We start from the raw sequence: 22,657 nt of genomic DNA, 5'->3' as shown, positions 1-22,657 counted from the left end.
TCACACATGACCATGCCTGGCTGTAGGTTCAGCGGTGTGAGCCACAGATCTGCCTGCTCTTTCAGAGCTGTCCACAACTCTTCAGCATTGTGCGGTTTGTCACCTAAGCATATTAGCTTCAGCACAGCCTGTTGCCGCTTGGCCAACGCAGTGCTGCAGTGCTTCCAGCTTGTGACTGATGTGGTCATTTTGGAGATGGAGGCTGAAGAGGAGGAGGAGGCTGAGGAGGATGAGGTGCAGGTGATGTAGACTGTGGGGGCAACCTTGTTTGACCTAGTGTCTGTAATCCTTGGCGTAGGGAGGATGTGTTCCGTCCCAAGGTCTGACTGGGTCCCGGCTTCCACTATATTAACCCAGTGTGCCGTCAGCGAAATGTACCGACCCTGCCCACAAGCACTTGTCCCCGTGTCCGTGGTTATGTGGACATTCCTGGTGACTGCGTTGTTGAGGGCACGGCTAATGTTTTGTGACATGTGCTTTTGCAATGCGGGGACGGCACACAGGGAGAAATAGTGGCCGCTGGGGACCAAGTACCGAGGGACGGCCTCCGCCATCAGGTTGTGGAATGCTTCCGTCTCCAGGAGCCTTAAAGGCAACATTTTGAGCGCAAGCAGTTGTGAAATGTGAGAATTTAGTAGTGTGGCTAATGGGGCATTGGCAGCATATTTGCGCTTGCGTTCCAAGGACTGAGGTATGGACAACTGAATGCTGTGCTGGGACAAGGACATGGACGTGCTTCCTGATGCTGCTACTTGAGAGTGTGCAATGACAGGTTCAGGGCAGGAGGCATCTTCACATGCACCATGGACAGGGGATTGGCTTGCATGCACAACAGCGAAAGAAGCAATGGTGCCACCTGCAGACACTGTTCTTTGACCCTGGGGTTCAGCCCACAAAGTCGGGTGCTTTTCTGCCTTTCGCCTGATCATGCTGGTGGTGGTAAGGCTTATCAGGCAGGTGGTCAGATGGTGATGGTGCGTGCAGAGGACAAGGCGGTGGGCTACCTGAAATTGTGCCACAACAAACACCCACATCTTCTCGCCCAACCTTCCTGTCCCAATTCCTAGGGGACCTCAGCACACCACTATTGAGCCCAGAGCAGTGTCAAAAGGCTGTTGGTTGGATAGTGGATAATGCTTCCAGTCACTTTGCCACCACGACCCTGTCTTCCACACGGTCAAGTCTCAGTAGCCGTGAGTCTGGACCGCATATTCCTCACCCTGATCCTCCTTCCTCCCACCATGCCGAGTGCCCGAAGACAACTGATCCCACACTTGGACACTCTGAAGAGCTGTTCACTTTTCCATTTATAGATTCGGGTCTCTCGCCAGGTCCACTTGAAGCGGGGCAAGAGGAGATCGTGTGTAGCAATGCCCAAATATTTGAGCAGCCACGGTCAGATGAAGGCGAAGATGGGAAAGTGTCACAAGTGTTAGAACCCTCCTGTTTGTTTATTCCATCTTGTGTTTTGCAGTCACGTGACCAACTGCCTTTTTAGTCCAGCTCCACCCTTTTGGCTGTGCTGGACTTCAGTGTTTGACTGTTTCTCTTGCCAGGTGCTTCTGTTCCTTTCTCTGTCAGTTCGTCTGGTCCTTCTGGGACCTCTAGTACCTTTTTGTCTGTTTGTCTTTTTGTGTTCTGCAACAACTTCTCTGTTTAGTAGGTGTCCATTTTTTTTGTTCCAGTCCTTAGTTCTTTTAGGGACCCCTCCCCTAATGCTATAGGTCTTCGTTCAGACTAGCCGAGGACTAAGGCGGGTCTGTTCGCTAGGAACAGGCAGCCCGCTACTTCGTAGGGATTCAGCTTAGTTTTACTGTAGGGACAGTTTTCCCGTATCTTTCCTTAGTTCTTGTTGCAGATCATAACAACAAGAGGTGGACAATGATGAGACACAATTGCCAGCAATTCAGGAGGAGGACGGAAGTGGAAGACGAGGTGGTGGATGATATAATAACTGACTCAACCTGGCAGGAAGACATGCAAAGCGAGGACAGCAGCACACAGGGGGAGGGAGGCAGAGCACTCCAACAGGCAGGAAGAAGCAGTGTGGTGGCCGCAGACAGAAGGCAAGCAACCGTTCCCTGTAACACCAAAACGAAGGAAGTTGCTAGTACAACTGTTAGGTCTTACCGAGTCTGGTTGTTTTTTAAAGACTCTGTCGATAACTCTTAAAAGTCCATTAGCACCACCTGCCAGGCCAGCATCAGCAGGGGTGGCAAAACGACCAGCCTGACCACCACCAGCATGATCAGGCATATGGCGGTGATGCACGTAAAAAAAAAATTCCTTTCTAATGGGAATAATTTTTTATGAGGCCCTCTCCACGTCTCTTCCAAGAGGCATTGAAGTGCCTCCAAATTTTTGGCAACTCTTGCATTCACTGCATAGACCAACACTATGGGAGACTCACTTCCAAAGAATGGGAACATTGTTTTGAGGAGGCCCTCAGACCTCCATGTCTCTTCCAAGGGACATTGAAGTGCCTCCAAATTTTTGGCAGCCCTTGCATTCACTGCATAGGCCAATACTATGGGATACTCTGTCCTTTCTAATGGGAATTTGTCATTACTGTGGCCCTGCCCTATGTCTCTTTAAATTGTTAGTGGGGTTTTTCCTAAATTTGGTCAGCCGTTGGACTCACTGCATACCCTATAACTGTATAGCAGACTCTCTCCTTTCTAATGGGAAACATGTCGTACTCGTTACTGTGGCCCTGATCTATTTGTCTTTCAGAGTCCATCCATCATCAATGAAACAGGATGTGTCTGATGATGTGTCACACACCACATTGCCAGATAAGGTTGTAAAATGTTAAAATGACATTTCCCGGTGAATGCATTTGCCTTAAAAATTAACGTAAAAAACAGTAGGATCTTTCTTTAGTATAAAAACAGAGTATATAATGTAACCTCAATGTAATCACATTGTTCAGCTCCGGCACCTCCTCCTCCATCTCCGAAATGACCACATCAGTCACATGCTAAAAGCACTGCAGCACTGCCTTGGCCAAGCGGCAACAGACTGTGTGGAAGATAACATGCTTAATGCTTAGGTGACAAACCGCACAGCGCTGCAGAATTGTTAAAAGCTGTAACACAGCAGCTTGATCTGTTGCTCTCACCACTGAACATACAGCCAGGCATGGTCGTGTGTGACAATAGACGGAACCTGGTGACGGAGAAATGACAGCCGGAGTATATACGTTTTCCCTCTATGCCAGTCCTTTCACCAAGCTAAAGAATATGGCTGTGGTGAAATTCAACTCCCACTGAGAAGCTGTTTCAGATTGAAAAACATTGTGCCCCCAGAGGAGTTGATTCTGAGGGCTCACCTTTCTCCCCCGCTCAAGAGCCCGATAGCAGCTGCAAAGTTAGCGCTATCAAGAACTCTCCTGATATAGAAGCTAGGGCACACCAGAGGATTCTCTGGTGGGACCGTCCAACCATGCCGAGAAGCAGTCCTGGCTAAGAAAAGTGTGTGGGAAGGTTCCTGGACACTCTATGGCTGCTTTTTTACTGAGGTGGAAACCCACGCAAACATGGGGAGAACATACAAAGTCCTTGCAGATGTTGTCCTTGCTGGGATTTGAACCCAGGATCCTAGCTCTGCAAGGCTTCAGTGCTAACCACTGATCCAATGTGCTGCCATTCACCCTCTGATATCTAACAGGCTGGAGAAACTTGCACCTACTGCGACTCTATCTTCAGCTCCTTTGTGAGAAACTAATGTATTTGGGCAGCCTCTCAGTCTACCAAATAAAATTCCTGAGAAGGAAATTGGTAATGGCTTCGCTCCTGTTACAGGTTGCAGTGCTAATACCATGGCGTCGTACCATAGTTTCCTGGAAATATTCCAGGCTGGTAGGAGGCAAGCAAATTCCCACAGAATAGTACCAGCAGTAGTGTTCAGGGACCCGCGATTGTAGAATTCGGAGACAACATCGGGAGAAATAGTGACGGCTGGGGACCGAGTATGGACACTAGGCATGAGGTATGAGGTTGTGAAAAGCTTTCGCCTCCACGAGCCTAAGAGGCCACATTTCAAGTGCAAGCAGCTGCCCAGAAAACTGGCAGTTTACTATTGCAGCCTGTGGGTGGGTGGCTGGCTGCATACTTGCGCTTGCATTCCAATTAACAGAAAACTAAGCAGATGGTGGCCTCTATCATCATCATGGCCTCACCTCGGCACTATGAACTCTCCTGAAGGAGAAGCCAGGGCCCACCGGAGGAGTCTCCGGTTTTCTGGTGGGTCCGTCCAACACTGCCGAGAAGCAGCCCTGGCTAAGAAAAGTGTGGGGGAAGGTTCCGGGACACTCTATGGCTGTTTTTCTAATGTGGATCGGACTTGCTTATGCATGTTATTTCTCAAACCGGATTGCAGATCAGGCCATTGCCCAACTCTGTAGTCATGAAAATAAATGTGCAAAGAAAGATGTTTGTGTGTCAAAGCACGACCGAGAAGTCCGAGTTTATGTTGGACAGGCTGCCATTGCTTCTGCAACAATCTGCTTTAAAGGACTTCCTGGGAGAAATGACACTCAGAGTAGATACGGTTTCCCTCTATGCCAGTCCTTTCACCGAGCTAAAGAATATGGCTGTGGTGAAATACAACTCTCAGGAAAAAAAGCTGTGGACTGGCTCCGTACCGTCCCCGGCCACATTCACCTGTCCACGTGTTTGTGGTTAGGCGGTCCTTCCCAGTAAGTGCACTGGGGAGGGCATGGGTAATGTTGTGGGACTCGTGCTGGAAGAAGGCGGAGATGGCACCGGGAGAAATAGTGGCGGCTGGGGACCGAGTATAGATACCCGGTCGCCGCTGCCATAAGATTGTGGACAGCTTACACCTCCAGGAGCCTAAAAGGCCACATTTCAAGTGCAAGCAGCTGTCAAAAACTTGCCCGTATAGTTTTGCAGCCTTTGGGTTGGTGGGTGGCTGGCTGCATACTTGTGCTTGCATTCCAAGGAATGGGGTAGGGACAACTGAACACTGCACTGGGACAAGGACGTGGACGGTGATTGTTGCAAGTCTGCAACGACAGGTACATGGTGGGAGGCATGTTCGCATGCGTCAAGGATCACTTATGATGGGCACACTTTTAGGCAGTGACCTGTGAGTCAGAGATGCTTCCAGAGGTCTTCCCCATGCTGTTCCCATGTCTTTTCATCAATGTATGCATGTGTCTGAGGGGTCACAAACCATATGACCAGATAAGGTTGTAAAATGTTAAAATGACAGTTCCCAGTCAATGCATTTGTCTTGGTTGAAAGCAATGCAAAAGTGCAAAAACGCATCAAAAACGCTAAGTGTGAACATAACCCAAGGTATGGAGGAGTATTTTTGTTTTTGGTTATTTATTTTGCCTTATATACAAGTCATTACCCTGGAAAGGATGTTCCTTAACATTTTTCCCAGGAAAATCCATTTTGGTTTCGTTTTTGTATGTTTTATTGTGAGTCCGTAAAAGTGGCGTAATACCTCTGACAACATTGTTGACAGCAGTGACCTGGGAGTCAGAGATGCTTCTAGGGGTCTTCCCCATGCTGTTCCCATGTCATTTGAGCACTGTTCTCATCGATTTGGGCAATTTTTAGGCCCTCTGAAGACCGCTGAGGGGAGCCGCCTGAAAAATGCTCGAGTTTCAAATAGACTTACATTGGGCTCATTGCTCGGGTCGATCAACGGAGTATTCCAATGTGCTCAACCCGAGCAACGAGTACCCGAACATTTTAGTGCTCGCTCATCACTAATGCTAATATGACCGCAACAGAGAGGCAAAGTTAAAATAAAAGAAGTTTTATGATTCTCTGCTGCCACTATTATATTGTATGTTCCATTCAACATGTGAATTTTGGTAAAATGTACCCTTTCAATTCTATTATTCGACAAATACATTTTCAGTTACTGTAAATATAATCGTAGGAAAGTTCACTTGGCTCCAGTTAATATTTCATTAGGAACTGAACAATTATTTTTTATTACATTCCACAAGTGATAATGACATCATCTGCAAGTATTTCATTGTTCATATTTATACTGTTTTATACAATACAAAATAACAATACTTAATCAAATTATTAAATCACTACTTGATGAGCCTTAGTCTGCGTGCCCACGATGCGTTTTTCATGCGTTTCCGCTGCGGAATTTCCGCAGCGGAAACGCATCAAAACCGCTTGGAAATCCGCACCCCATGGTCCCCAATGGCATTCCGCAATGTCAATGCACATGCTGCGGATTTTTCCGAGGCGTTTCTGCAGCGCAAATAAATCCGCAGCATGTTCATTAATTTTGCGGAAGCGCCGCCATTGACTTGCATTGAGACCCATAGAATCCGTGTCTGTACATTTGTACACGCGGATAATATGCGATTCAATGTGCGGATGGTACCTAGGTCTGGAGGAGAGAAGACTCTCATCCAGACCTGGGTACCATTGTGCCTGTAAAAAAAAGAATAAAATACCAAATAAAGTTTATATTCACCTTTCCGACGGCTCTCTCTGCATGCCGGCAGCGCTGAAGGACTTTCGGTGACATCACAGTCATGTGACCGCAGGCCCTTCACCGCTGTGTCTCGCGATATGCCGGCAGTCAGGAACCAGACAGGAACGAGCGCTGCAGCACACGCCGGGGCATCGGGGGTGAGTATAGCTTTATTTTAAGCATTGTTTTACGGTCACACTATATAAATCCATGCTGTTTGCATGGATTTATATAGTGTGACCTAGCTGTCAAGCACTTTCCAAGTGATGCTAATCGCCTGGAAAGCGCTTGTCAATCTGCATGCGGAAACGCATGTGAATTCGCATGTATTCTGCAGGAAAAACGCATGCACAATCTGCATGCGTTTCTTTCTGCCAGGGAGATGCAGAAATGCTGCAGAAATTTTCTGCTTCATTTCTGCATCGCGGGCACATAGCCTTAGTTCAATATTTTGGAGAAATTAGAAAATGTAGTTGTTACACTAGTCATTTGGGTCTCATTATTTGTTGGTACAACTAGGACATAAATATAGTTGAAGGTGTAAGGCAGATGAGGTGAGGTAGATCCATTTAGCCTCTGGTCTGGGTGGGCACTCAGACCCTAGGCTTTGGTGCAGCTTCCTCGAGGACACATTGAACCGTGAGGTATTGGACTGACAGCAATCATACAAGCAGTAGGACAGATGAAGTAGAATCTAACAAAGATGAATGGACGTAAAAGCACAATAAACACAAACGGTGGAGCACATTAAACATAGGACTATGGAGTCTAATCCTAAAACACAGGTGTGTGTCTTAGTTGACCTTAAATAGGATTAGGAGACTATATCATTGGGCAATGCTGGGCAACCTGCAACCTGTTGTGGATCACAACAGAGGGCAGAAGACAGAGACGAAGGAAGCAGAGCTTGGAATACTCAGGAAAGGTGTGAAACAGAAGGCAGTACAACTAGAAAAATGTGCTGTGTAATGGCTGTGTCTGACCGTGCAGAGACATGGTCTGATTATACCATAGTTCCTGGGCAGCGGAGGAAGCAAAAGAGAGTATAAAGACATTACAGCAGGGGATTGCAACTGATTCTTTCTGTGAGGTAAAACATTTCCAGGTCTGTTTTTAAACAATGTTTTACTTCAAAGAAAGAATCAGCTGTGATCCCATGCTGTCCTGTCTGTATACTCTTTTCCTTCCCCCCTGCCCAGGAGATGTGGTATAATCAAACCATGTCCCTGTACGGTCAGACACAGCCATTACACAGTACACAGCAGGGGCACATTTATAAGATTATCTCAGCACAGGAACATTTTATTTAAATACATTCAATTGTGGAAATTCTTATTATTCTAAGATCTAATGATTAAAATGAACTTTTGTTCATGCGAAAACCCCTTTAGGTCCACAGATACTGTATAATAGACTAATGTCTGCTGAACCTGTCAATATTGATGGGTTTGGCAGACAGTCTAATGTGTATGGGGGCCCCCAAGAGATGATGTAATGATCCCAGATGTCCAATTTCGGACTGATGATCTTTTTGTTCTGTAAGAGATAAGCCCTTGCCTGAAATGTCTGGAAGCAGCTCTCTCATAGAGGACACAGGAGCATTCGGCAGCATGAGCGAGGCTGTGTATTGGAGATGCTGGAGAGTTTGGCGTGCACTCGGTCGTTATGCGAGTGCTGGGTGGAATGGGGTACGTGTGTATGGGAGAGCCACTCGGCTGACAGCTATGTAATGTGTATGAAGTGTTGCTTCACAGTATAGCATAGTGTGAGAGACTTGCATCAAGAGAGGTCGTCCATCGCAATGGCTTCAAAATAGACACAATAGCAGCATGTATTAAGTCCAAAAACCGGTCTTGCTTCTGTTTCATTTTCAGCCAGGAAAATAAACTGTCATTTACATTTTAGACAAAAATATGAAAAATAAGTTCTAATTATTGACTGATCCTCCTTTTATATACTCTATATGGCACTGGACACACAGCCATGTAATTACTCCCAGGCTATTACTAACTGGCTTTTCATAGACCCAACAGAAGAGTTTTGCCCCAGACACAGACCTCTCCACTCAGTTCTTTCACAGCTTGCCTTCCTGCATTCACGGATAGGCCACGGCCCCACTATCAGTATTTGGTCAGTATTCGGTCAGTATTTTTTCTCAGGAGTGGGAGCCAAAACCAGATGAGGAACAATCAGAGAAAAGGTATAATAGAAACAACTCACCAATTCTGCATTTATCACCTATTCCTGGTTTTGGCTCCGACTCCTGAGAGAAAATATTGACCGAATACCAACCAAATACTGATAGTGGGGCCGTGGCCTTTCAACCTTTATCAAAGGATGCCTGATCAATATTTCATTTGTCCCCCATACAGCAGTGTTCATATCACGTCATTTTTTTTAGGACTCGTGCACATGACTGGAAAAATTCGGTGAGTGTTGCCTGTTGTTTTGACGGATAGCACTTGTCCCCATGTTATTATGTAACGGGTCTGGGAGGCGGAACCTCTGGGCTACTATACAAGGGAGCGGTCCTTGTAAGGGAGCGGGTGGCGACCAGGCAGGCAGGCAGTCACAGCAGGTGACCGGGACAGTCTCTGGGTGTACGGGCAGGAGGTCACGGCAAGTGATCAGGGCAGTCTCTGGAAGAACGGGCTGGAGGTCACGGCAAGTGACCGGGGCAGTCTCTGGAAAAAGGGTAGGTACGACCTGTGATGGCTGAACCTCCAGGTAGGCTAGCAAGGCAGATGGAGGATGTGTGCTCCCAGGTGAGCAAGCGAGAGTCTCTGGAATAGCAGGTGGTCACAGCACGTGACGGCGGAGCCTCCAGGTAGGCAAGCAGGCAGGTAGCGGAGAAGCGCTCCCAGGTGAGCGGGCAAGAGTCTCTGGAATAGCTGGTGGTCCCAGCACGTGACAGCGGAACCCCCGGGCAGGCAAGTAGGCAGGTAGTGGAGAAGCGCTCCCAGGTGAGCGGGCAAGAGTCTGGAATAGCTGGTGGTCACAGCACGTGACAGCGGAGCCTCCGGGCAGGCAAGCAGGCAGGTAGCGGAAAAGCGCTCCCAGGTGAGCGGGCAAGCTGGTCCATAGACAGACTGACCGGAGTTGTAAGGCAGACTGTCGGACCTCAGGCAAGCAGGCAGGTAGCTGATGTGCGCTCCCAGGTGAGCGGGCAAGTTGGTCCTTAGACAGACTGACCGGAGTTGTAAGGCAGACCGTCGGACCTCAGGCAGGCAGGCAGGTAACAGGAAATCAGGCAGGATTAGGACAGCAAGCTGGCAGGAATCTGGCAGGTAACTGGCAACGGGACCTGAGGGCTGAAGCAGAGTAGAACGGTGCAACAACATTGCTCGGGCACCTCCATTTTGGAGGAGGTGCCTTATATATGGTAAAGTCCTCCGGCCATTGGCCGGGGACTCCTTAGGACGGCGCGCGCGGCCCCTTTAAGAGGGAGGGAGGGCGCGCGCGCGCGCCCTAAGCACGGTGGCCGGGAAGGAGCGCGCGCTGCCAGCAGAGCGGGAGAGGGACGCCGGGCACGGAGCAGAGCGGTGAGGGGAACAGCGTCCCTGCCTAGCAGAGGGCAGGGACGCCGGCACTACAGTACCCCCCCCCTTTAGGCCCCCCCTTTTTTAGGCCAGATAGAAATTTAGCTAGGATGAGAGGGGCATGGATGTTCTCCCGGGGCTCCCACGTTCTCTCCTCAGGACCAAACCCCTTCCAATCTACCAGAAAAAAGGTCTTTCCTCTTACCCTTTTGGTGGCAAGAATGTTCTCTACCTCAAACTCGTCCTCAGCAGAAACCGGAGCAGGAGGCGTACCTGTAGACTTGGAAAAAGAGTTAAGCACCACGGGTTTGAGGAGAGATACATGGAAAGAGTTAGGGATCCGTAAGTTGGCCGGGAGTTTCAATTTATAGGCCACCGGGTTGATCTGACTGATGACCTCCAGAGGACCGATGAACCGAGGCCCTAACTTGTAAGAAGGTATCTTGAGTCGAACATATTTAGATGAGAGCCAGACTTTATCTCCTGGACGAAATTGTGGAGGATCCAGGCGTTTTTTGTCAGCGTGTCTTTTCATACGCTCGGATGACAGAAGGAGTGCGGACCGGGTACTCTCCCATATGGAGGAAAATTTGCTAACGAGAGATTCCGCAGCCGGGTTGTCCACAGAGGTGGAGACAGGAAAAGGAATCCGAGGATGCTGACCAAAGACTACAAAAAACGGGGATTTGGAGGAGGATTCGCTCTCGTGATTATTATAAGAGAACTCGGCCCATGGTAGGAGATCCACCCAGTCAGAATGGTGGGCATTAACGAAGTGCCGGAGGTAACTGGTCAGGTTCTGATTGATCCGCTCCACTTGACCATTGGACTGTGGGTGGTAAGCGGAAGAGAAGTCCAGGGTGACGTCTAGTAGTTTACAAGTGGCTCTCCAGAAACGTGAGGTGAACTGTACCCCACGATCCGACACGATGTGGAGGGGCAGGACATGAAGACGGAAGATGTGGCGGATAAAGTCTTTAGCCAGCTCGGGTGCAGACGGAAGACCTGGCAGGGGAATAAAGTGAGCCATCTTGGAAAAGCGGTCAGCGACCACCCAAATGACCGTACAACCGGCAGAGACGGGGAGATCAGTTATAAAGTCCATTGCTATATGCTGCCAGGGGGCAGCAGGTACAGGAAGCGGAAGGAGGCGTCCGGCTGGCAGATGTCTCGGGACTTTGTTGCGGGCGCAGGACACACAGGCAGAAACAAAGTCTATTATGTCCTTGTGCAGGGTAGGCCACCAATAGTGCCGGGCAATAAGCTGGAGGGTCTTTTTCTGACCGGCGTGGCCAGCTAGTTTAGACGAATGGCCCCAGTGTAGGATCTTCTCCCGATCAGGTACTGAAACAAACGTCTTACCGGGAGGGAGACGATTCAGACTCACGGGAGCCACCTGCATTACTCTGGCGGGATCGATGATATGTTTAGGTTCTTCCTCGAGATCGGACACCAGAAAGGATCGGGACAAGGCGTCTGCTTTGACGTTTTTGTCAGCCGGGCGAAAATGAAGAACAAAATCAAAGCGAGCAAAAAACAAGGACCAACGGTCTTGGCGCGGGTTAAGTCTCTGGGCATGCTGGAGGTAAGCCAAGTTCTTGTGGTCAGTGTAAATTATTACCGGATGAAGAGCCCCCTCGAGTAGGTAACGCCACTCCTCCAACGCCAGCTTGATGGCCAATAACTCGGTCTCCTATGGAATAGTTGCGCTCAGAAGAGGAGAAGAGTTTGGAGAAGAAGGCACAAGTTACCATTCTCCCGGAAGATGATTTTTGAGTAAGTACCGCTCCGGCTCCAGAGGAGGAGGCGTCAACTTCCAGGAAGAACTGCTTGTTGCCGTCCGGGCGATGCAGCACCGGGGCGGAAGAGAAGGCCTGTTTTAGGGAAAGAAAGGCCTCCTCTGCTTCGGGCGGCCACTCTTTGGGATTAGTACCCTTACGGGTGAGCGCGGAAATTGGGGCAGTCCGGGAAGAGAAGTGCGGGATGAAGAGGCGGTAATAGTTGGCGAAGCCCAGGAACCGTTGAATAGCCTTCAACCCCTCTGGTCGGGGCCATTTCTCGATGGCAGACAGTTTCTCAGGATCCATTTGTAGGCCGGTCTGAGAGATAATGTAGCCCAGAAACGGAAGCGAGGTCTGCTCAAAGAGGCACTTCTCATATTTAGCGTAGAGATGGTTCTGCCTGAGCCTGAGCAGGACCTGACGAACATCCCTCCGGTGAGTCTGGAGATCCGGAGAGAAGACCAAGATGTCGTCCAGGTACACCACTACGCAGGAGTAGAGAAGGTCCCGGAAGATGTCATTGACCAACTCTTGAAAGACGGCAGGAGCGTTACAGAGGCCAAAGGGCATTACCAGATATTCATAGTGGCCGTCCCAGGTGTTGAATGCCGTCTTCCATTCATCCCCCTGACGGATACGAACCCGGTTGTTCGCCCCACGGAGGTCCAGTTTGGTGAAGATTCTAGCCCCCCTCAGACGATCAAATAACTCCGGAATGAGCGGAAGGGGGTACTTATTCTTCACCGTGATCTGGTTAAGGCCTCTATAGTCTATACAGGGACGGAGAGAGCCGTCCTTCTTTTTGACGAAAAAGAAGCCTGCTCCCGCCGGGGAGGTAGATTTCCGGATGAATCCCCTGGCCAGATTCTCCTCAATATATTCGGACATCGACCGGGTCTCAGCAGCGGATAATGGATAAATACGCCCACGGGGAGGAGAAGTACCAGGTAACAGGTCGATAGGGCAGTCGTATGGTCTATGAGGGGGGTAGTGTCTCTGCCTCCTTTTTATTAAAGACATCAGCATAAGACCAATAAGGAATCGGAAGTCCAGGTAGATTAGCTGGGGTAGGAAAAGGACGGACGGGATGAACGGGAACCAGACAGATCTTATGGCAGCCCTGTCCCCAGCGAAGGACTTCTCCGGTCTGCCAGTCAAGAACGGGTGCATGTTTCTGGAGCCAAGGTAGGCCTAGCAAGAGGGCGTGAGAGAGTCCAGGCAGAACATGGAAGGAGATACTTTCAGAATGCAGCATTCCCACCTGCAGAGTAATGGATTCGGTGATGAGTTGGATGGGGCGTGGTAAGAGCCCCCCATCCACGGCAGCAACAGACAAGGGTACAGCCAGAGGTTTGGTGGGGATGCGGTATTTCTCTACCAGGGACTGTGAAATAAGATTCCCGGCTGCTCCAGAGTCCAGTTGGGCTAGTTCGAAATAACGGTTCTCCCCGTAGACGATTTAAACTGACAACAGCAGGGATGGAGAGGATTTATTCTTGTCTAGGTGGACCTCTCTGAGCGAACCTAGACACAGGCGTTTCCCGACCTCTCCGGGCAGGCACGGATCCGGTGCTCCTTACTGCCACAGTAGAAGCAGGTCCCCTCGGCACGGCGTAAGTCCTGACGGGTCTTGACCATCTTGGTCTGGTCGACCTGCATAGGCTCAGGAGGGTGTACCTGGTTAGAGACAGAAGGAGTGATGGGTTTCTGAAAAGTAGGAGCTAGACGTGGTAACCTCCTCTCACGGGTGACCTCTCTGGCACGCTCCTGGAACCGTAGGTCAATCCGGGTGGCAAGAGTTATTAAGTCATCGAGAGTGGTAGGAATGTCCCGACCGGCAAGTTCATCTTTAATACGGCCGGACAGACCCTCCCAGAAGACGGAAACCAGAGCGTCGTTCTCCCAGGCCAGCTCCGAGGCAAAGGTACGGAACCGTATGGCATATTGGCCCACGGTGAGACTTTCCTGACGGAGGCGTAGCAACGATGATGCGGATGAGGTCTTCCGTCCGGGTTCGTCGAAGACTTTCCGGAAGGCCGTGAGAAAAGCAGGCAAGTTGGACACCAGGGGGTCTCCTCTCTCCCATAGAGGATTTAGCCAGGCAATTGAATGCAATTTTGGCTCGGTCGGAGTTAAACTGGTAGGACAATAGTTCAAAGTGCAGGGTGCACTGATTTATGAAGCCCCGAGCCTGGGCTGAGTCGCCTCCGAAGCGAGGAGGTGCAGAAAGCCGAGGTCCGGGGTAGGATATCATGGTGTTAGTGGACAGCGGAGCTGCCGGATTGCGAGACATGGCACTGGCGGAGGTTGTTGGTGGAACAGTCAGAGTGTCCAGGCGAGTATTGACATTCCGCAGGTGACCCAGGATGGACTCCTGTTGGGACCTTTGACGGGACAGTTCATGACACAGGTCCGAGAGCGAGGGAGCTTGGGTGCCACCGGGTTCCATGGCCCGAGCAAACTGTAACGGGTCTGGGAGGCGGAACCTCTGGGCTACTATACAAGGGAGCGGTCCTTGTAAGGGAGCGGGTGGCGACCAGGCAAGCAGTCACAGCAGGTGACCGGGACAGTCTCTGGGTGTACGGGCAGGAGGTCACGGCAAGTGATCAGGGCAGTCTCTGGAAGAACGGGCTGGAGGTCACGGCAAGTGACCGGGGCAGTCTCTGGAAAAAGGGTAGGTACGACCTGTGATGGCTGAACCTCCAGGTAGGCTAGCAAGGCAGATGGAGGATGTGTGCTCCCAGGTGAGCAAGCGAGAGTCTCTGGAATAGCAGGTGGTCACAGCACGTGACGGCGGAGCCTCCAGGTAGGCAAGCAGGCAGGTAGCGGAGAAGCGCTCCCAGGTGAGCGGGCAAGAGTCTCTGGAATAGCTGGTGGTCCCAGCACGTGACAGCGGAACCCCCGGGCAGGCAAGCAGGCAGGTAGTGGAGAAGCGCTCCCAGGTGAGCGGGCAAGAGTCTGGAATAGCTGGTGGTCACAGCACGTGACAGCGGAGCCTCCGGGCAGGCAAGCAGGCAGGTAGCGGAGAAGCGCTCCCAGGTGAGCGGGCAAGCTGGTCCATAGACAGACTGACCGGAGTTGTAAGGCAGACCGTCGGACCTCAGGCAAGCAGGCAGGTAGCTGATGTGCGCTCCCAGGTGAGCGGGCAAGTTGGTCCTTAGACAGACTGACCGGAGTTGTAAGGCAGACCGTCGGACCTCAGGCAGGCAGGCAGGTAACAGGAAATCAGGCAGGATTAGGACAGCAAGCTGGCAGGAATCTGGCAGGTAACTGGCAGGTAACTGGCAACGGGACCTGAGGGCTGAAGCAGAGTAGAACGGTGCAACAACATTGCTCGGGCACCTCCATTTTTGAGGAGGTGCCTTATATATGGTAAAGTCCTCCGGCCATTGGCCGGGGACTCCTTAGGACGGCTCGCGCGGCCCCTTTAAGAGGGAGGGAGGGCGCGCGCGCGCGCCCTAAGCACAGTGGCCGGGAAGGAGCGCGCGCTGCCAGCAGAGCGGGAGAGGGACGCCGGGCACGGAGCAGAGCGGTGAGGGGAACAGCGTCCCTGCCTAGCAGAGGGCAGGGACGCCGGCACTACATATTATATGGGGCCGTGCACATGTCTGATTTTTTCCTCGGTCTGAAGAAAAATCTCAGCATGCCCGATCATCGAATCGCACTTGGCCCATTCATTCCTATGGGTCCATGAAAAAAATTGGACCCATTGATTTTCTCGGAATGACAGAACAGAGAAGATGGAGAATTTTGTTTTATTCTCCACAATTGAGATTCGGATTGCCATCTATTTTGGAATGTTTATGTACACTGATTGAAGACATGCACCCATATAGAGTGTACAGTATACATGTTATTTCCTAAACTATATACTCCTGAAAAATATAGCTATGTATATTAAACTTAGCTGGGTGCATAGGAATGCAGTTAACCTAGTGAGACCTATAAATTCCTGTATTCTTATGTGTAATTTGGGTTTTTTTGGCAGCAAAAATGACCTAAACATGTTGCCAAAATATTATGCATCATTATGATTGCCAACCTTATAAATAACTCTTGCTGCTGTTCCCAGTGGTGCCCACAACCAGCACCTGGGACTCTTGCCACGCCAACCCTCCCACAGCTACGCCCGTGGAGAATTTTCCTATTAAACTGAACAGTATGTAATGGTATTGAGACATCACAAACAACCCGATAGCAGCAATTTAAGACAAATGCTAACGAATACAAAATACTATGGGACATACTTTTTTACTATCTGACAATGCTGGATGTAATTCCAAGCACTTTTAATACAGACACAATAACATCCTGCTTCAAGGGTTATTTTCCAATCACGCTGGGAAAAAGACATAGAAAGCTTCCAATTTGCGAGAATCCATACGCGCCCCCATCAGTCCTACCAAAGACTAATCAAGAAACCCTTAAGAGTTTGCATTTCACTCTATTTTTATGATTATTAAAATGTGACACCAATGTATGATTTGTATTGGTTCTATGTTCCATTAGACAGGCTTCTCCTATTTACACTCGGAGAGACGTACCTAGGGGCAGAGAGACCGCAGAGGAAGACTACAGTAAAATGTAATAAAAAGGCAGAAATAATCAGACATAAAGGCAGCACTAGAGCGTAAAAAGATGAAATTGTAGTTTCGGCTGGGAGATGTAAATTATTATCTGCAGAGCAAAAATAAACAACAAAAAAATAAGGAAAATATGTTTTATTATCTACTATCCCTTCATCTTTTGTAGCATACCTTCATTGATCGTGAAGTGGTCGAGGACGGAGTCATGAGGGAGAATGTTCCATTGGGCAGCTGAAGGCTGAAAATCAGCTGATATTGGTGGAGGACGTTGGTTGTAGTTCAGGTTGTAGACGTTGTAGCCCATTAAATGGACAGCCCATTTATTTTCAAAGGAAGTGTGGACCGATGTTTTCAACGGACCCAAAGATATGAATGGCCGAGTGTGATCCGAATTATTGGAGTCAACCAACTCATACATGCTGCGAAATGGAGATATGTAGACAATAAAGACCCTAACTCACTTCTAGAATCGTAGACAACAGTGACAGTGAGTCCTCAGCCATTTTCATTAACCCTTTCACTCCCCAAGCTTATTTTCTCCTTAATAACCAGGCCATTTTTTTTCAATTCTGACTAGTTTCACTTTATGAGGTATTAACACTGGAACGCCTTAATGGATCCCACTAATTCTGAGAATGTTTTTCGAGACATATTGTACTTCATGATATTGGTAAAACTTGTTCAATATGGATTGCGTTTATTTATGAAAAAATCTGAAATTTGGCGAAAATTTAGCAATTTTCAAACTTTTATTTTTTTATGCCCTTAAACCAGAGAGTTATGTCACACAAAAAAAGATTTCAAATACCATTTACCACATGTCTATTTTACATCAGCACAATTTTTGAAACATCATTTTTTTTGGTAGGAAGTTATAAGGGTTAAAATTTGACCAGCGATTTCTCATTATTCTTGCAAAATTTACAAAACCATTTTTTTAGGGACGTCACATTTGAAGAGAATTTGAGGGGCCTATATGACAGGAAATACCCAAAATTGATACTATTCCAAAAACTGCATCACTCAAGGTGCTCAAAACCACATACAATAAGTTTTTTTACCCTTCAGGTGCTTCACAGGAATTTTTGCAACGCGGAAGGAAAAAAATGAACATTTAAGTTTTTTTCACAAAAATGTTAGTTTAGAAACAATTTTTTTTTAGTTTTACCAAGGATATCAGGAGAAAATGGACCACAAGATGTGTTGTGCAATTTCTCCTGAGCATGTCAATACCCCACATGTGGGGGAGAACTACTGTTTGGGCACACGGCAGGGCTCAGAAGGGAAAGTGCACTGTTTAGCTTTTTGAATGCAAAATTGGCTGGAATCGAGAGCAGACACTATGACGCTTTTGAAGAGCCCCTGATGGGTGTAGACAGTAAAAACACCCCACAAGTGACCCCATTTTGGAAACTAGACCCCTAACCAGGTGTCCATCTCACTGGTGAAGGTGTAAAGTGGGGGGACCCGTCCACAACAAACCCCCAACGTAGGCCCTGGGCGTGGCTGCAGTGCATAACTGATCCAGCTGTTGGACCATGTCTTCGGCCACGCCAAACGGGTTTTTGTTCGGTGGCCTTGATAAAACCAACAAGAAGCACCTGAAGAAGTGCTAACAATGTACAATGAAAGTTTTTTGGTTGCTCGCCGTCCACAAACTATCAGTCTTTGTACCATAACCGGGTACACTAAATAAACAAACTTTTTAAACACACAGAACAATTATTGCAATACCCTTCCGGGTGACTATGAACAGTTTTTAAACTTTTTTAAGTGAACAGTTTAGTAGTGGTGCCCTTTCCGGGGAATTGATGGCTCACCATTAGATGGACCAGCCGGGTCATCAGTCTCAGATGGCAGAGGAATATCCTCCTCTTCCACCACTCTGTGAACATGGAGGGCGTACCATCCACGCTCTCCTCTGTGCTGGGTATAGGTAACCCTGTCGCCAGGGTATAGATCCCATCCTGGGTGTCCCTGTTGGATATGGGACTCCACGTCACACCAGTTGACGAAAAGTTCCGTGGCCATTTGCGGCTCCCTGATGAAGCCCCATCCAGCTTCCAGGTCAAACTTGACCACGGTTCCCTCGGCACGTGGACTGGGTGTGGCAATCTTGGCTTTGCAGGCCCGGGTCTTAGCCTGCATATTGCGGGCCTCCATCGCCTCCCAGCGTACTCGCCGTTCCCGCCGCTCTGCCTCTAGCTTGAGGAGTTCCCGCCAGCAGTACTCCTCTCTGCATAGCGCCTCTGCTTTGGTTTCCCTGGGGAATCCCATCAGGTCACCCGCCTGGTTGTCCCACCTATACTCCTCTCCTTCCTTCTTGCAGGCAACCGGGGGTGTGGGAGCAGGCAGTAATGGGAGACTCTGGTCCTCTATTTTCACGGACCAATCCCAGTCATTGTGCCCATGCACCCATTCGGGTGTAGGGGCAGGTGGTTCCTCCAGGGGGCCTAGGATGGTGTCATCGCTGTCGGCACCCAGGGCAGGGATGCTGTTGTTACCTGCTCCTGTGGCCGGTCCGGTACTGCGCGACCCCCCCCGGGTTCAGGACAGGCTCCGCTGGGGCTGGGGTGCTGATGGTGGGATTCAGCGTGGACCGCTGCCGGATCAGCTTCACCAGCAGCTCATCCTTCCACCACCCGACGGCGGCCTGCTTGGCTTCTTCTATCTGCTGGCCCAGCTCTTGTACCTCGTCGTGGAAGAACCCCGTATCCTCCAGGGAAAGCTTTCCCAGGACCCCCTCCAGGTTGAGGAAGGAATCATCTTGCTGCAGGCCACGGGTGGGAGTCTGACTCTTGCCTCCGTCCATGGTGCCTGCCGGGTGTCTCCACTGCTTGTGACTCCACACTGTCTGTAAGGTTTTTCTTCTCCTCTCCCCTTCCTGGGGCGGTTCCATGGCAGCTTGTTGTCGGCCACACCAGCGGGCGGCTCCTCCAGACTGATGGACAAGTCTAGATATATGGCCACAAGTGCATGGGGCGGGCTCCACTTTTGGCGCCTTTCTGGGACCCGGCCCACGATGGGAGGTTTCTTTTCGTCCTTGATCACACACATAATGGCGCCCGTTCTTCTGGGACGGGCGCCGCATTCAGTATTAAACTCAGTCTATAGGCGCACGGGACCCGTGATAACGGGTCGGTTCATCCTGTTCGTGACGCCAAGTATGACGCGCCCCTCGGGCCGTGGGGTACTCGGCAGCCGGGCCGGTTGATGCTGGGGGAATGTCATGGTGGCAGTGACCCGGTCCATGACCCAGGGCGGTCAATTAAAGGGAATGTAAAAGGGGAAATAAAGTTTTTAGAGAATAATGTTCATGACGCCACCTGTGGTATGCGGCTATATGGGGCCGCCGCTGCGGTGCAGATCCTCTGCAAGTCTCTCAGGAGTACTTAAACGGGACCCCGTTCTATGTGCATTTCCCGGTCATCTTCCATGCGCTGGCTCTCACCCTCCTGCCCTGCGCCTCACAATCAGTGTCCAAAGCCAGTAGCCTCGGGTCTTGTTGGGCAATGTGCAGTCCCCTGGACCCAATGCGACCACCTTTTCGGTGATGTAATTGTGGTTGTTGGCTGCAGCACCTTGAAAATGCAGCAGCCTCCGGTTATCTAGCTGAGTCTGGTTGTTCTCCACTCATTAGGAGCCGGTCCCCTCTGCGGCCTGATCCCTCCACATCCGTGTAGATTCGGGTGCACAGGTGGCTTCCTGCACTCACCGTGCCCCTGGGATCCCCTCTGTCTCTGGAGCCTTCCCTCTGCTCCCATCCTCTCTCACTCTCTCTCCTGGGCCTCTCAGACTAGGCCCGACTCCTCTCTCTCCACTCAACTCCTGCTCCAAGCACCACTACATGGTTCCCCCTCTCTTGGTTCCCTCCCTTCCAACCAGGGACAGGGCTCAGCAGTGGATCAGTGCATCTTGCCCCTCCTGCTGGTCTGGAATGGTGTATTCTTGGATGTGGATGTTTGGGTAGTACTCCCTCCTTACCTGAGAGTGGGATACCACACCTCTGGGTTAGATGCAGTTCCTCTGCGGCAACTGGACCCGCACACACTTAGAGCCCCGTTGCAGGGAGAAATTGAACTTTATTACTCCTGGCAGCGTCACGGGGGCGGCGCCTGTGCGGGTTCAGTCACCGCACAATGTAAAGAGAATGGTGGCTGTAGGCACTGACTGACAATAAGATCAGCATTAGGGCCGGCTATCAGTCAGTGCAGGAAGTGCAGTTATAGCCGCCTCTTTCCATAGGCGCCACCCCTATGACTTAATTTCAACCATTGTCAGGGGTAATAAAATTAATTTCCTCCTGGCAGCGGGGCTCTAAGTGCAGGAGCCGAGCAAGTTCGGAACACTATCAACCTGCAGATTAACCCCATATCTGTAGTATAGTCTTTTTTCACATGACAAGTTCTCTTTAAAGAAGCTATTTGGGCACCATTTTTCCTTTTGAGTCAGCTCTGTAGGGAAGCTTTTTTAGACATTGTTGAGAAGCGGTACAGTGATTATATCATCCCCTTTAAACCTGACTATATTACCTGGCTTGTAAAGATGTTTGCAGTGCCAGTGTTTGTTTCCTACATAGTTTGTCTTCTGAGTCTATTCTCAGTCTACAAAGGACAATGTTTTGTTAAATGGAGTAGTGATGGGCAAAACTCCCAGAATTCAGTGCATTGCGGTGTATCAAGCCCATAATTCGAGTTATCTTGGAGAATATTCAACATCGCCTTTTCTCACCCCTGCACTTATACAGACTATAACATCCTAAAGTTCTCTTTACCCACAATACATCTGTGCATACAGGGAATTTTTTTGTGTAAATTAGAATACTGTACATAAAATAAATTTTATTTCCCAATACGATTGACTCTATAAATGTCCCTTGGCATTCTACTCCTAATTAAATTCTATGTAGAAGAAAATACTTAATATTTTGAATTGAAATCAAACCCAAATTTCTAATTTTCCAGGGAGCAAGAAAATTATGGTCTTTAATCAATGAAAATGTAAACCAAGGGAGCAATCTAATATCTTTTCCTTCCACACCAATAGAGCTTTTGGCTCTACCGAGTGTAAGGATTATAAAATGCTAACGTTGACTAAATGTAACTTTTTTGTCTTCTTAGTTGCTATAAGTTTCCTTTCCCATATGGATTTCAACACTTACTAAGATCGTTAGGTAGAATACCCTATTCTGGAATCACCAAAATCTATAGACCTTACTTTACCAATACAAGTTTGTGCAAAAATTACTATTGTTACTTAAAAGTGTACTAGAAAAATGGGGACCCCATAGCAAAGAGCAAAATGAGACCATCCCATTATTCTGCTACTGTTGTGCCATAAGGAGACTCATCGATGGTTGGTCCCATCCACCATTTAAAAACCCAACATTCTTCATACAGGTATAGTCAATTTTTTTGTGCTTGTTGACCTACTTAAAAATTTGTTTTACCTCCTTTCTTCTTGCATGCACAGCTGAGAAGAAACAATGATACCATCTCCTATTCTACCTGGCAGGTAGAGGGGTTTTCTGAGATTTTAAAGACCTGTCACTTGCCATAAATATACATTTCTTAGGGGAACCTGATGTAAATGTGTTCTTCTGAGTTGAGTTGTTTTTCTTTATTCCTGCCTCTCTCCATTCCTAAGATATGGCCCCTCTTCTCTGTATGTAAATCTATTATTTTTAGACAAATGGGCATGATCCTCCACTCTTCTCTATAAGAGTCTTCTTGTGGACCAGGCCTACTACTAAGATCAGATTTATATACAGAGGAAAGGGGCCTGTATTCCAGGGACGAAGACGCACAGAAACAAAAAAAATAAACAATGTCAGGAGAACCGTGGCATTTCCACCAGTTAAAAAAATGTGTTTTGTGGGCATCACAATGGCTTTGTGGTTAGCACTGTAGCTTTGCAGCACTGGAGTCCTGGGTTCAAATCCCACCAAGGACAATATCTGCAAGGAGTTTGTATCTTCTCCCCTTGTTTGTATGGGTTTCCTCCAGGTTCTCCAATTTCTTCCCACACTCCAAAGACAAACTGATAGGGAATTTAGATTGTGAGCCCCAATGGGAACAGTGATGAGGATGTCTGTAAAGCACTATGGAATTAATGGAGCTGTACATATAAGTGAGTAAAATAAATTGAAATTGAAAGTGGAAGATCTTTTTGGACAAAGTCGCTCAGAGACAGAAAAATAGGTATATAAACATAATCTTTAAATCTTCTGTTGCTCCAGACCAGTGCACTGATACTACTGTGGTTCCCCCTG

General features: G+C 48.9%; 1 long non-coding RNA gene across 1 annotated transcript in view; it reads left to right on the top strand.

Moving 5' to 3' along the window:
* LOC141164145 (uncharacterized) overlaps window positions 1-16,667 on the top strand; it is a 79,912-nt gene extending 63,245 nt beyond the window's left edge. The window contains exon 3 of the long non-coding RNA XR_012250847.1: window positions 16,553-16,667. This is a non-coding gene — a long non-coding RNA (uncharacterized lncRNA). The remainder of the gene's footprint in view (window positions 1-16,552) is intronic.
* The last annotated feature ends 5,990 nt before the right edge of the window (window positions 16,668-22,657 follow it).

The sequence above is a fragment of the Phyllobates terribilis genome, unplaced genomic scaffold, assembly GCF_046119375.1.
Source record: "Phyllobates terribilis strain yellow unplaced genomic scaffold, ASM4611937v1 Scaffold_10__3_contigs__length_209671492, whole genome shotgun sequence".
Taxonomy (NCBI): Eukaryota; Metazoa; Chordata; class Amphibia; order Anura; family Dendrobatidae; genus Phyllobates; species Phyllobates terribilis.
Note: the sequence above shows the minus strand (reverse complement) of the source record. Positions and strands in the feature narration are given on the sequence as shown.